The sequence below is a fragment of the Heptranchias perlo genome, chromosome 17 (assembly GCF_035084215.1).
Source record: "Heptranchias perlo isolate sHepPer1 chromosome 17, sHepPer1.hap1, whole genome shotgun sequence".
NCBI lineage: Eukaryota > Metazoa > Chordata > Chondrichthyes > Hexanchiformes > Hexanchidae > Heptranchias > Heptranchias perlo.
The window spans coordinates 19,129,699-19,143,397 of record NC_090341.1 but is presented as its reverse complement, the minus strand read 5'-3'; the positions used below and the strand labels follow the sequence as shown (position 1 = coordinate 19,143,397).

The window sequence follows — 13,699 nt, the reverse complement described above, 5'->3', positions numbered from 1 at the left end:
AAGGAGAGATTAGGAAAGGTGACCAAACGATTGGTCAAAGAGATGGGTTTTGAGAATTTTTTTTTTTAAAAAGGGCGAGAGAGAAAATAGACTGAGAAAATAGAGAGGCAGGGGTTTAGGGAGGGAATTTCAGTGCAGGTGGGGCGAAGCGTGGGGAATGCAGAAAAGTCAGAGTCAGTGGAATTGAGTGATCGAGGGGGGTGCATGGAAAGCTGGAGGAGATTGCATGGATAGGGTGAGAGAAGACCATGGATGGAATTAAAGAACACGATTTTACACAATACATTGGGGAAACGGGAACCAATTTTAGGTTAGTGATGACAGGGGCAATGGGGTGAGTGATACATACAGCAGAGATTTGGACAAATTAGAATGTATGGAGGCTTGAGGATAGGAGGCCTGCAATGAGAGCATTGGAGTAGTTGAGCCTGGAGCTAACAAAGGTACATATTAGGGCATCAGAGGCAAAGTGTTTGAGATAGAAGCAGAGATGGGAAGTGCATTTGGTGGTCATGAAGTTGAGGAAGAGAAGGCGGCCATGGATAAATCTTTGAGAGACTCTGGAGGTGCAGGAGAGGGAAAAGAAGACACTGCTGAAGATACACAGGTAGCATCAAGCCTGGTCAAATGTAGAAAAGTGTGAGTTGGCTTAGGGTAAGCTCTCATTATTATTTTAAAGCAATATGCAGTAACCCCAGCTTCTGAAAAGCATCCCCTTGTCACCAGTTTGACATTTCCTTTTTCTACAGCAGTTATCTTCATGGACTCTCTGAATGATATGTCAATTTAGTGCCAAGTTATACACAGTTTGTGCTGTGGACTTGTGCCCGCCAGGACCTGGGTTGAGACTGCCCAGACGCATTTCACAAAGGGCCCTTATGTAATCTTCAAAGGCAGGAGACTTTCACCACCATCATTTTGGGCTGGAGTTGAGCCCAGGTCCCAGAGGTGCAAAGACATTGCCCAAACCATCGATAACATAAAAAAAAGTGTGGTTACTCTCTACTATTCAATCCGTACTTAAGAGTTCACCAATATGGACATATGTGTGCCTCTTAGAATGCTGCTAAAACTCAATTGGCAACATGTGATGTGGTGGTGGGATGTTCATATTACTTAAGATATCTGGGTTTGATGACATTGTAAATATCCCTCTCACTTACGGGAATAATTTTTTTAAACGTTTGGTGGCTCACCCGAAGATGGAGGTGAGCTATTACAAATCAACAGCCATTGTTTTCTTAAGTGGTGCAGTGAACATGGAATTCGATTGCTTCACTTGACAAGCATCTTATTGACTGCACTCACTGAGAATGCAAAGGTTCTTCGCACTGGCTGCCTGGAGTATTGAGTGTCATTTTCAGGATGGCCAGCAGCCAGAACTAGCATTTGTTACTGGAGCTTTGGTTCAGCTAAGCAAGTATCACTACTATAATTTTTTTTATTCGTTCATGAGATGTGGGCGTCGCCGGCAAGGCCAGCATTTATTGCCCATCCCTAATTGCCCTCGAGATGGTGGTGGTGAGCTGCCTTCTTGAACCGCTGCAGTCCGTGTGGTGAAGGTTCTCCCACAGTGCTGTTAGGTAGGGAGTTCCAGGATTTTGACCCAGTGACGAGGAAGGAACGGTGATATATTTCCAAGTCGGGATGGTGTGTGACTTGGAGGGGAACATGCAGGTGGTGGTGTTCCCATTTGCCTGCTGCTCTTGTCCTTCTAGGTGGTAGAGGTCGCGGGTTTGGGAGGTGCTGTCGAAGAAGCCTTGGCGAGTTGCTGCAGTGCATCTTGTGGATGGTATACACTGCAGCCACAGTGCACCAGTGGTGAAGGGAGTGAATGTTTAGGGTGGTGGGTGGGGTGCCAATCAAGCAGGCTGCTTTGCCCTGGATAGTTTCGAGCTTCTTGAGTGTTGTTGGAGCTGCACTCATCCAGACAAGTGGAGAGTATTCCGTCACACTCCTGACTTGTGCCCTGTAGATGGTGGAAAGGCTTTGGGGAGTCAGGAGGTGAGTCACTCGCTGCAGAATACCCAGCCTCTGACCTGCTCTTGTAGCCACAGTATTTATGTGCTGGTCCAGTTAAGTTTCTGGTCAATGGTGACCCTCAGGATGTTGATGGTGGGGGATTCGGCGACGGTAATCTTGTAAACATTAGGTATTACTATCAGACCGTAACATATTCCAATCACTAATTAATGAAATTAACTCTAACATGTACTATAAATTCTGGGGAAATAATTAGTTAGATTTGATAAACCCATCAGAACAGATTCAGAATGTGTATCTGGAGAGTATTGCAATGGAGCCCAGTTGAACCTGGAACCTGTCTGCTCTGTAAGGCTCCATTCTACACAAGCAGTGCAATTATGTACTAGCCATTGAAAGTGTTTACAAATGTTAATTTAAAAGCTGTTTTAATCTCTAAGTATTATTGGCACTTAGTATAAACGGAACTTTGTACAGTAAGGTGTTGAAACCAACTTCATTTCACTTGCGAAGTGGACTTGCAGAACTTTTTTTGTAACTTTGAGCTTATGGGTTATGGAATCAGTTTCAAGAGTAGACAAAAAATCATAGTCAATAACTTATTATACATAGAAAATACTGTAATCCACTGTTTTCCCACTTGTAGCCTCTATTTGCACAGTGTTATGAAAGAGCTACTAAGTCACTAACAAATTTGTATGTTTATTTGTGCCGAGAAAGTTCCTGTTTGGAACTGGCAAAGTTTGGACTCTTCAAGATTTTACCTCTAGTTAAATTTATTCTCCTGTGTGGTATACATCAACACAAGGAGACATTGTAAAATTTGCAGTTTTGCAGATAATAATCAAATGTTTGTGAGCCAACATTAACTGCTGACCTGTGTGAATATGAGTTTACATGGCTGTTCAGTATAGCAATGAGCAGGAAGAAAATCACTCATCAAATATCCATTTTTCAAAGTCAACTGATTGCAATTCAATGTGCAACATAGCATGGGTAACTTGTCCATACTTAACAACAAATGGCCTGGACCCACTCTACTTTTATCTGATGTCATGGTCACAGAAAAGTCATTGCTTTACAAGCTTAGCAGCAAGGAAGGAACAGCCCACAACAAATAAAGCATATCAGTATAACTTCCTTCTGCCCAATGCAAGAGTAATTCCTTAATCAAATTGTTTTTTACTGCATAAGCCACGGTCAATTGGGCCATTTCAACTGTAAATCTGATTGAAGTCTTTACTTTTGTTCACAATCATTTAATCTACAGTACAAAAGTCAGACTTTACTGCCCCTGATGCTAACAGCAAAAAGCTACGTTCTGTATGAACGGAGTACTACACTATACTAATAAAATATTAAGATTTAATAGACACAACTTTGGGTTAATGTACATTTTTCTTTGCAAAACAGTTAAGAACTGTATGGGCTACAGACTAGCCAAGTCTCATTTGTTTTTAGTGAGATTCACTTATTTTGTCAAAACTCAAGTTTATTCATTTTAACACATTTGTCATCAGTCTTACTGCTGACAAAGATATTGGTAAGTTTCGGTCCACCACTTAAAAGAGCAATCTTTAAAAAAAAACTCAAATACCACTCTTGGAAACATTACTTTGAAACAAAAATAAACACATTAAAATCAGTTACTTATTTAATCAAAAGAGTTAAACAATTCATAAATGCTTCCGTTTCTGAAAGAAAAAAAAACTCAATTACCACAGAAACTAGAAGTAGCATCAACAGAGCAGATATTTAGGTAACTTCTGCTGCCTTGAGTGTCTCTCAGGTTGAGGCGGTGCCTTCTTAGAGCAAAAGTGCGGCCTTATTTTGCCAACTCTAAATTGCTGTTTGGTCAGGCACGCAGAGCTTGGTACGTGCTTTTGGGCGTGCACGCATAGAGCTGTGCTCACTAGCATACAAATGGTGGCTCCATTTATTTTTTAATGTTAATGAAGAAACAATGGGAGAATTGACAAGTCTGTTAACATCAAAAAGTTAAAAATTAAGTTTAAAAAGTTCCCAAGGCAGTTCAACAAACCATCTGGGACCTTCAGAAAGTTTGATTTTGCAGAACTGGTGGGAAGCTGAAGCTGTGCAAGGCTACCTTCTCCAGGTGGCTTCTTGCTAGAATTTGATGGACTATCAGTTCAGAAACTTCAGTATTTGCAACAATAGTGAGTAGTTAGATTATTCATATATGCCAAAACCCTCTTAAGAATCAATTTTCCAACCACATTAATGATATTAAGTTTATAAAGAAACAGAGCACAAAAAGAAAATAATAGATACACAAGTAAGGCAAATACATTATAAGGCAGCAAAATATAATAAAGAACAGAGTTGTAGATTTTTTTTCAAAAGGAGAACAATTTGCAGAGCAAGGCTATTTATATATTGATGCAAGCATGCAAGGGCAGTCAGTATTCCAGTAGATTGACAATCAGCTTTAGCTGGATGACTAAAGAGATAGAGAGTAAGATGAAGCAGAAAAAGGGGCGTATGACAGATATCAGGTTGATAATACAAGTGAGAACCAGGCTGAATATAGAAAGTACAGAGAAGTGAAAAAGGAAATAAGAGGGGCAAAGAGAGAGTACGAGAATAGACTGGTGGCTAACATAAAAGGGAATTCAAAAGTCTTCCGTAGGCATATGTAGGAATGTGGCCGGCCAAGTGAAAGAAGTGCTAGTAGGTGAGCACTTTGGTGACAGTGACCATAATTCGGTGAGATTTAAGGTGGTCATGGAAAAGGACAGGGAGGGGCCGGAAATAAAGGTTCTAAATTGGGGGAAGGCCGATTTTAATAGGATAAGGCAGGATCTGGCCAAAATGGACTGGGATCAGCTGCTTGTAGGAAAATCCGCATCGGAGCAATGGGAGTCTTTCAGAAGGGAGATTGAGACCATACAATGGCAACATGTTACCGTAAAGGTCAAGGGTGGTTCCAAGAACTCCAGGGAACCTTGGATGTCAGGGGATATACGAGAATGGATTAGGAAAAAAAGGAGGGCTTTTGGCAGATACAAAAGGCTAAAGACGGAGGAAGCCCTAGAGGAGTACAAAAAGTGCAGGGGGATACTTAAAAAAGAAATTAGGAGATCAAGGAGGGGCCATGAAATAACACTGGCGAGCAAAATAAAGGAAAATCCTAAGATGTTTTATAAGTATATTAAGGGTAAGAGGATAACTAGGGAAAAAACAGGGCCCATTAGGGACAAAAATGGCAATCTGTGTGTGGAGCCGGCAGATGTAGGAGGATTTCTAAATGAATTTTTTGCATCTGTTTTCACTATGGAGAAGGACGATGTCGACATAGAAATACGGCAGGGGGACTGTGATATACTCGAACATATTAACATCGAGCGGGAGGAGGTATTGGCGGTTTTAGCAGGCCTAAAAATGGATAAATCCTCAGGCCCGGACGAAATGTATCCCAGGCTACTGTGTGAGGCAAAGGAGGAGATTGCGGGGGCTCTAACACATATATTCAGAACCTCTCTGGCCACAGGGGATGTGCCAGAGGACTGGAGAACCGCTAATGTAGTACCATTATTCAAGAAGGGGAGTAGGGAAAAACCGGGGAACTACAGGCCAGTGAGCCTAACATCAGTGGTAGGAACATTATTGGAAAAAATTCTGAAGGACAAAATTAGTCTCCACTTGGAGAAGCAAGGATTAATCAGGGATAGTCAACATGGCTTTGTCAAGGGAAGATCATGTCTGACTAATTTGATTGAATTTTTTGAGGGGGTGACTAGGTGTGTGGATGAGGGTAACGCAGTGGATGTGGTATACATGGATTTCAGTAAGGCCTTCGATAAAGTCCCGCACAAGAGACTGGTCAAGAAGGTACGAGCCCATGGAATCCAGGGTGCCTTGGCACTTTGGATACAAAACTGGCTTAGTGGCAGAAGGCAGAGGGTGATGGTCGAAGGTTGTTTTTGTGACTGGAAGCCTGTGGCCAGTGGGGTACCACAGGGATCGGTGCTGGGTCCCTTGCTGTTTGTGGTCTACATTAATGACTTGGATATGAATGTAAAAGGTATGATCAGTAAGTTCGCTGATGATACAAAAATTGGTAGGGTGGTAAATAGCGAGGAGGATAGCCTCAGTCTGCAGGACGATATAGTTGGGATGGTCAGATGGGCAGAACAGTGGCAAATGGAATTTAACCCGGAAAAGTGCGAGGTGATGCACTTTGGAGGGACTAACACGGCAAGGGAATACACAATGAATGGGAGGACCCTAGGCAAGACAGAGGGTCAGAGGGATCTTGGTGTGCAAGTTCACAGATCCCTGAAGGCGGCGGAACAGGTAGATAAGGTGGTAAAGAAGGCATATGGGATACTTGCCTTTATTAGCCGAGGCATAGAATATAAGAGCAGGGAGGTTATGATGGAGCTGTATAAAACACTGGTTAGGCCACAGCTGGAGTACTGTGTGCAGTTCTGGTCGGCACACTACAGGAAGGACGTGATCGCTTTGGAGAGGGTGCAGAGGAGATTCACCAGGATGTTACCAGGGCTGGAGCGCTTCAGCTATGATGAGAGACTGGGAAGATTGGGTTTGTTTTCCTTGGAGCAGAGGAGGCTGAGGGGGGACATGATTGAGGTGTACAAAATTATGAGGGGCACAGATAGGATGGATACTAAGGAGCTTTTTCCCTTCGTTGAGGGTTCTATAACAAGGGGGCATAGATTCAAGGTAAAAGGCGGGAGGTTTAGAGGGGATTTGAGAAAGAACTTTTTCACCCAGAGGGTGGTTGGAGTCTGGAACTCACTGCCTGAAAGGGTTGTGGAGGCAGGAACCCTCACAACATTCAAGAAGCATTTGGATGAGCACTTGAAATGCCATAGCATTCAAGGCTACGGACCAAATGCTGGAATATGGGATTAGAGTAGACAGGGCTTGATGGCCGGCGCGGACACGATGGGCCGAAGGGCCTCTATCCGTGCTGTATAACTCTATGACTCTATGACTCATATAAATAATAAACGGGTAGTAAGACGAGAGGTGGACCGATTAGGGATCAAAAAGGAGATCTACGCATGGAGGCAGAGGGCTACATAATAGGTCTTTATTAAGGAAGAAGATGCTGCCAAAGTCACAGTAAAAGAGGTAGTTGAGATACTGGATGGGCTAAAAATTGAAAAGGAGGAAGTACGAGAAAGGCTGGCTGTACTTAAAGTAGATAAGTCACCTGGTCCGGATGGGATACATCCAGGTTGCTGAGGGAAGTAAGGGTGGAAATTGCAGAGGTGCTGGCCATAATCTTCTAATTCTCCTTCGATATGGGGGTGGTGCCAGAGGACTGGAGAATTGCAAATGTTACACCCTTATTCAAAAAAGGGTGTAAGGATAAACCCGGCAACTATAGGCCAGTCAGTTTAACCTCGGTGGTGGGGAAGCTTTTGGAAATGATAATCCGGGACAAAATTAATAAGTCACTTGGACAAGTGTGGATTAATAAAGGAAAGCCAGCACGGATTTGTTAAAGGCAAATTGTGTTTAACTAACTTGATCGAGTTTTTTGATGAGGTAACAGAGAGGGTTGATGAGGGCAATGGGGTTGATGTTATGTATATGAACTTTCAAAAATCGTTTGGCAAAGTGCTACATAATAGGTTTGTCAGCAAAATTGAAGCCCATGGAATAAAAGGGGCAGTGGCAGCATGGATACGAAATTGGCTAAGTGATAGGAAGTAGAGAGTAGTGGTGAACAGTTGTTTTTCGGACTGGAGGAAGGTATACAGTGGTGTTCCCCAGGGGTCGGTACTAGGACTACTGCTTTTTTTGTTATATATTAATGACTTGGACTTGGGTGTACAGGGCACAATTTCAAAATTTGCAGATGGCACAAAACTTGGAACTATAGTAAACAGTGAGGAGGATAGTAATAGACTTCAAGAGGACATAGACAGGCTGGTGGAATGGTCGGACACATGGCAGATGAAATTTAACGCAGAGAAGTGTGAAGTGATACATTTTGGCAGGAAGGAGGAGGAGAGGCAATATAAACTAAAATGGTATAATTCTAAAGGGGGTGCAGGGACAGAGAGACCTGGGGGTATATGTGCAAAAATCTTTGAAGGCGGTAGGACAGGTTGAGAAAGTGGTTAAAAAAGCATATGGAATCCTGGGCTTTATTAATCGAGGCAGAGAGTACAAAAGCAAGGAAGTTATGTTGAACCTTTATAAAACACTGGTTCGGCCACAACTGGAGTAGCAAACATTGGATAGGCTGAGGTTGTTTTCTTTGGAACAGAGGAGGCTGAGGAGTGATTTAATTGAGGTGTACAAAATTATGAGGGGCCTAGATAGAGTGAATAGGACCTATTTCCCTTAGCAGAGAGGTCAATAACCAGGGGGCATAGATTTAAAGTGATTGGTAGAAGGATTAGAGGGGAACTGAGGAAAAATGTTTTCACCCAGAGGGTGGTGGGGCTCTGGAACTCACTGCCTGAAAGGGTGATAGAGGCAGAAACCCTCATAACATTTAAAAAGTACTGGATATGCACCTGAAGTGCCATAACCTACAAGGCTACGGAAACAAGTGCTGGAAAGTGGGATTAGGCTGGGTGGCTCATTTTCGGCCGGCACAGACACGATGGGCTGAATGGCCTCCTTCTGCGCTGTAAATTTTCTATGATTCTGTTCTATGGAGTATTGTGTCTAATTCTGGGCACCACACTTTAGGAAGGATGTGAAGGCCTTAGAAAGGGTGCAGAAAAGATTCACTAGATTGGTTCCAAGGATGAGCGACTTCAGTTACGTGGATAGACAAGAGAAGCTGGCGTTGTTCTCCTTAGAGCAGAGAAGGTTAAAAGGAGATTTGATAGGAGTGTTCAAAATCATAAAGGGTTTAGATAAAGTAAATAAAAAGAAACCGTTCCCCTTTGCGGAATGGTCGAGAACCAGAGGACACAGATTTAAGGTGTTTGACAAAAGAACCAAAGGCGCATGAGGAAAAACTTTTTTATGCAGTGAGTAGTTATGATTATCTGGAATGCGCTGCCTGAAAGGGTGGTGGAAGCAGATTCAATCATGGCTTTCAAAAGGAACTGGATAAATACTTGAAGGGAAAAAATTTGCAGGGCTACAGGGAAAGAGCGGGGTAACGGGACTAACTGGATTGCTCTTACAAAGAGCCGCACAAGCTTGATGAGCCGAATGACTCCTTCTGTGCTGTAACAATTCTATGATTCTGTGATATTTGTTCTCTCCCTGGTACTCTATAAGAGTGGAGAATGCAATTATTAACCTTTGCTTAGTAATGGGTTTCCTTAAAGTCTGAATAAAAGAGACAATTTTTGGAAGGAAATTGGAACCTGGTCCAAGAACTACTCTATCTTATATTGCACAATGCAAGACTCATCAAAGTCTGTAGCTGATGACCTCAATACACTGGAACTAAATCCATTATACCAGCTGTTCTCCATGTGAGAATTATTAGTTCATATGATGCCACAGGTTCAAACAGGGACATACATCTTTATGAAATATGAGATCTAGATCCTATACTGAATCAATGGGAGTGTGGAGACTTGAGGGATGTGGAAACATGAGATTTTCATGCTCCTTTCACAAAACATAATATGAGAGGATGTTCCCTTAGTAATGGACCACATACAGGGGCATGAAATGTAATAATGCTTGGTTCATAAAGTCTTTTAAAAAAAAATCTAGGTTTTACTTCCTTGCTAAGTACTGAAGTTTCTCTGGGGTTAAGCAAATCCCACAAATGAAAGGAGTGAATTGTTTAACAAAAACAAAAAATCCTTTCAGCTTGTCATATACATCTTTTGAGCTGAATGTTCTCTAGTAAAGGATTCTGGGCGGCACACTGGTTCTTTTACCTTTGGGACGTGAGTTCAAATCAACCTTAGACTGATTAGATGAAACCTCCTCTCTTTTTCTCTGCCAATTGTAAGGCTTTTATATAAAGTGAGTTTGGGACAATCTGAATTTAGTTCCTAGTGGGCACACAGCACAAATAGGTATTAAATCAACAGGTTATAGGATGGCTGGTGTGAGAAATCAAAACGGCACATTGGTACAATAGGGGTGTTGTGAGGTGAAGGTAAGGGTACATTGTTGGGGCGGAGTAGAGAGAGTGTTTCACTCGGTGCTGAACTTAACTGAGAGACTAATGCCGACACTAGATGTAAAAGTGGGAAGCATTCCGTTATCCAACACTCACTAGTTGAGCACAAAAACAATTAAATGCTATTTTCCTTTAAGGGCATCAAAGCCAAGCCTGATCCTGCCCTCACCTGATGTCCACATACATATACTTTCTAGCAAAGGTCACTGGACGTTGATCATCAGTAAGAACCCTGGCTGATATTTCCCCGTAAGAGCCTAGCGTTGCGGAGGCCAGTTGTACCATCACTTCCGTCAGTTGATACAGCACAGGCCAGGAACTGAACATGGGACTTGTGATCTGTTTGGCTTAGGATTCAAAAGTCTGGCAATAAAATTGAAAATGCTTGATCTTGATCTATCTTGAGTTAGAGTCCAGGAAATACATACATGCATACTAGGTATGTTGGTGTCTTCAGTAAGTATAGTATATGATCTTTGAAAATGTAGACAAAATGGTTACAAATGTAGAATTACTGGGTAAATAAAAAATAGCTGCAGAGTCGAACAACTTTTCTTGTACAATTACAAAATGTTGACACATCACCATTGTCTTTCTTTATATGTATTAAACATGTCATCACTTGTGCAATACAGATGCTCCCTACTGATCCAATAGAACTAAGAACCAACAACTGTTCAGTCATCTTCCAGCATGTAGGCAAGATGCTACAACATATTCACTAATTATTCCATGCGGTTGAGTTTCTAAGTAAAAAATCTGCAGAGATCACAAGAAGATAACAGTGGCTGGATTGTGTTTAAATACATAGGCTTTAAATGTGGGTTAATGAAAGGGATGGAATCTTCTCTCCTGAAAGTGTTGGCTCCTTGTTGAAACATAATTCCACAGGTGGCCACTCATTGGTACTTCACCGAAGTAACCTTCATTTGTGAGGCCAGAGTGTGTCACTAGTTTATTCTAGCAATGGGACATCAGAGCCAAGCCTGGTCCTGTCCACCCCCATGCCCAACCTTCACAGTCATGCACTTCCAGAGAGGCAGCTAGACAGTGATCAGAAGCGCAAAAACCTGCTTATTTTCCCTCCCTAACTGAGAATGCTCAGACCAATTATACTGGTCCTACCACTGCCTCGGTTGAAGTCAATTAACTCAGCACAGACTGGGGATCAAACCTAGGACCTTCCTGATCTGCATACGTTCAGCTACTCACTGCCTAAACCAGTTAGGCCATTGGGAGCGTCTAACCTGAACAGTCTAGATGGAGAATTGCTTACACAAACTTGAAGGCATTTTCCCTACAAGATTATTCTGATACACCTATCTAGCTTTTTAAATAAGTAGAACATTTTAACAGGCAGCATCTGGAAAGGGTAAAGTACTCTGAGCATTATATGCCTTTTAACCATACTCTACATAGGAAACAGAAGATGGGAAGACCCATCTACACAAGGCATGAGTAGCAGGCTTTTAAGAAGACTGATAATAATCTCACACAGATTATTTCAAAGGAACCATTCTTTGACTTTCTAAAAAGAACAGGTACTAAGTAATCAGAATACTTCTAATTGTCCAGTTGAACAATTTAGGGTCATGCTTTTTAAGTGTGATTTGTCTTGTATTTTCCTTAGTACGCTTGCCCTTTACTGCAGTGTTAATAAATAATTCCCCCAGTCAATTGAAACTTTCAAGACTGAGATCGGTAGATTTTTGTTAGGCAAGGGCATCCAAGGATATGGAGCAAAGCCGGGTAAATGGAGTTTGAAGTACAGATCAGCCGTGATCTAACTGAATGGCGTAACAGGTTTGAGGGGCTGAATGGCCTACTCTTGTTCCTATATTCCTAGACTCATTCAAGAATCAATTTTGTGATGTGTGGGCGAATGTAGGTCTTTTTCCTGTATGGATGTGCTGGGATGGGCCAAATGGCCTTCCTCATCTGTATCTACCGTGTGACTGCATAGATCAGTGAAATGATACAATCAATATCACTAGTGTCTTCTCATGGGAAAAGTTCATTGTGACCTTATCTTCTAAAGACAACCAGACCACTGGTAGTATGTAATGAGTTATATATATTTCCCTGGCTTATTTCTGCTCAATGTTTATTGCTGCCACATATATCAAATAATTCACATACAAACTGATCCAAATCAAACACAAGCTTGGAACATTTATACTCACATCTGTCCTTATTCAATTTGTGCACTGAAGGATATTAAATTACCAGTCCAGTTCAATGTGCACAATTATGGTTTTCCTCAAGATAGTAAGGAACTAAAGATTCAGTTTGACATCTGTCTGTTTCGAATCAAGTGAATCCATAGATAAACTTAAACGGGCACTGGGATACTGAAGTCTTAAGATGAACAAAACCTTTTTTGCTTTACTCAACCAAACTCAGGCTGCATGCTGAAATTTAGGCATCTACCACCTATATCTAGAAGTAGCTCAGTTTACATTTTAATGACACAGCGGAACAGCTCTCCAAGCCAATTTAATTTATGCACAATCATGCAAGCCCCAAATCAAAAAGACTCTGCCATCAGGCTTCCCAAGGTACAAGTTCAAGATCTGTTCCAAGCTTTATGATTCTCAGATGGACCCCAAGGACTTGTGACTATATTGGGCCCATTATTGGCCTTCTTGAAAGGGGTAGAGTTGTGGACTGAATGCTATATCTGCTGAAAAGTCAAGATAGCAAAAATTCCGTGAAGTACAGCAATCCAAATCAAGATCAGATACAGGAAAGTGAGACATCTTCAAAAACATAATCTTGTAAAAAGCTGAATCTAATGGCATACGTGCTCAGGTTCTTGGGGCCATTTATAGAACAATAGAAGTTTACAGTACAGAAGGCGGCCAATTTGGTCCAGTGTCCGTGTCGACTCTAAGCTAGAGCAACCCAAATTTAATCCCACCACCTTGCTCTTTCCCTATAGCCCTGTATCATCATCTGCTCTAAATATTTATCCATCCATTTCAAATAGAAATAGTTTCAATAGTAGCTGACAAACTAGCTCCTAGCATGGCTCAGCTATTTCAAATGTGTGTCACATGTTGTCCCACCTGAAACGAAAGCAACAAACATGCTCCTGCACAAGGTTGAAATTTAGACCTTGATAACTGCAAACCAATGACACCTACCGTCAAATGTATCTAATAATTCAGCAGAACAGTGAATGAGAGGCTGTCACCACAGGTCAAAAACAACCTGCTATCTGGACATCAATTTAGCTTTAGAACAAAAATCAGTTAACTCCTTGCACACTCAGTCGTATTGTCAAAAAATGGGATGATTCTCTTGAGATGACTGGCAAGACATCAGAGCAGTCACTCTATGAAAGGGTTTAGTTTCCTGGTTTTACTAAAAAGGCTGATATCTTGTGCATATTTGCCAAGCTTTTGAATTAGATATGCACCTTACTCAGAGGGGTGCTTAATCAGATCATGATGAAAGGTTGTTTGTCTTTTTTATTACATCTCTACACAAAGGGAGATTTAAAAATAGGGTAGAAAAATCTGCACACACAAGAAGCGCTTGGGTGTGTGTAGCTATCATACTCAGAATTTCTTCAGCCAATTACCTTACAGTAATCAAGGAAAGAAG

General features: G+C 41.7%; 1 protein-coding gene across 2 annotated transcripts in view; it reads right to left on the bottom strand.

Moving 5' to 3' along the window:
• atg7 (ATG7 autophagy related 7 homolog (S. cerevisiae)) overlaps positions 1-13,699 on the bottom strand; it is a 137,554-nt gene that overhangs the window by 23,054 nt on the left and 100,801 nt on the right. The gene's annotated exons all lie outside the window — the stretch shown is intronic.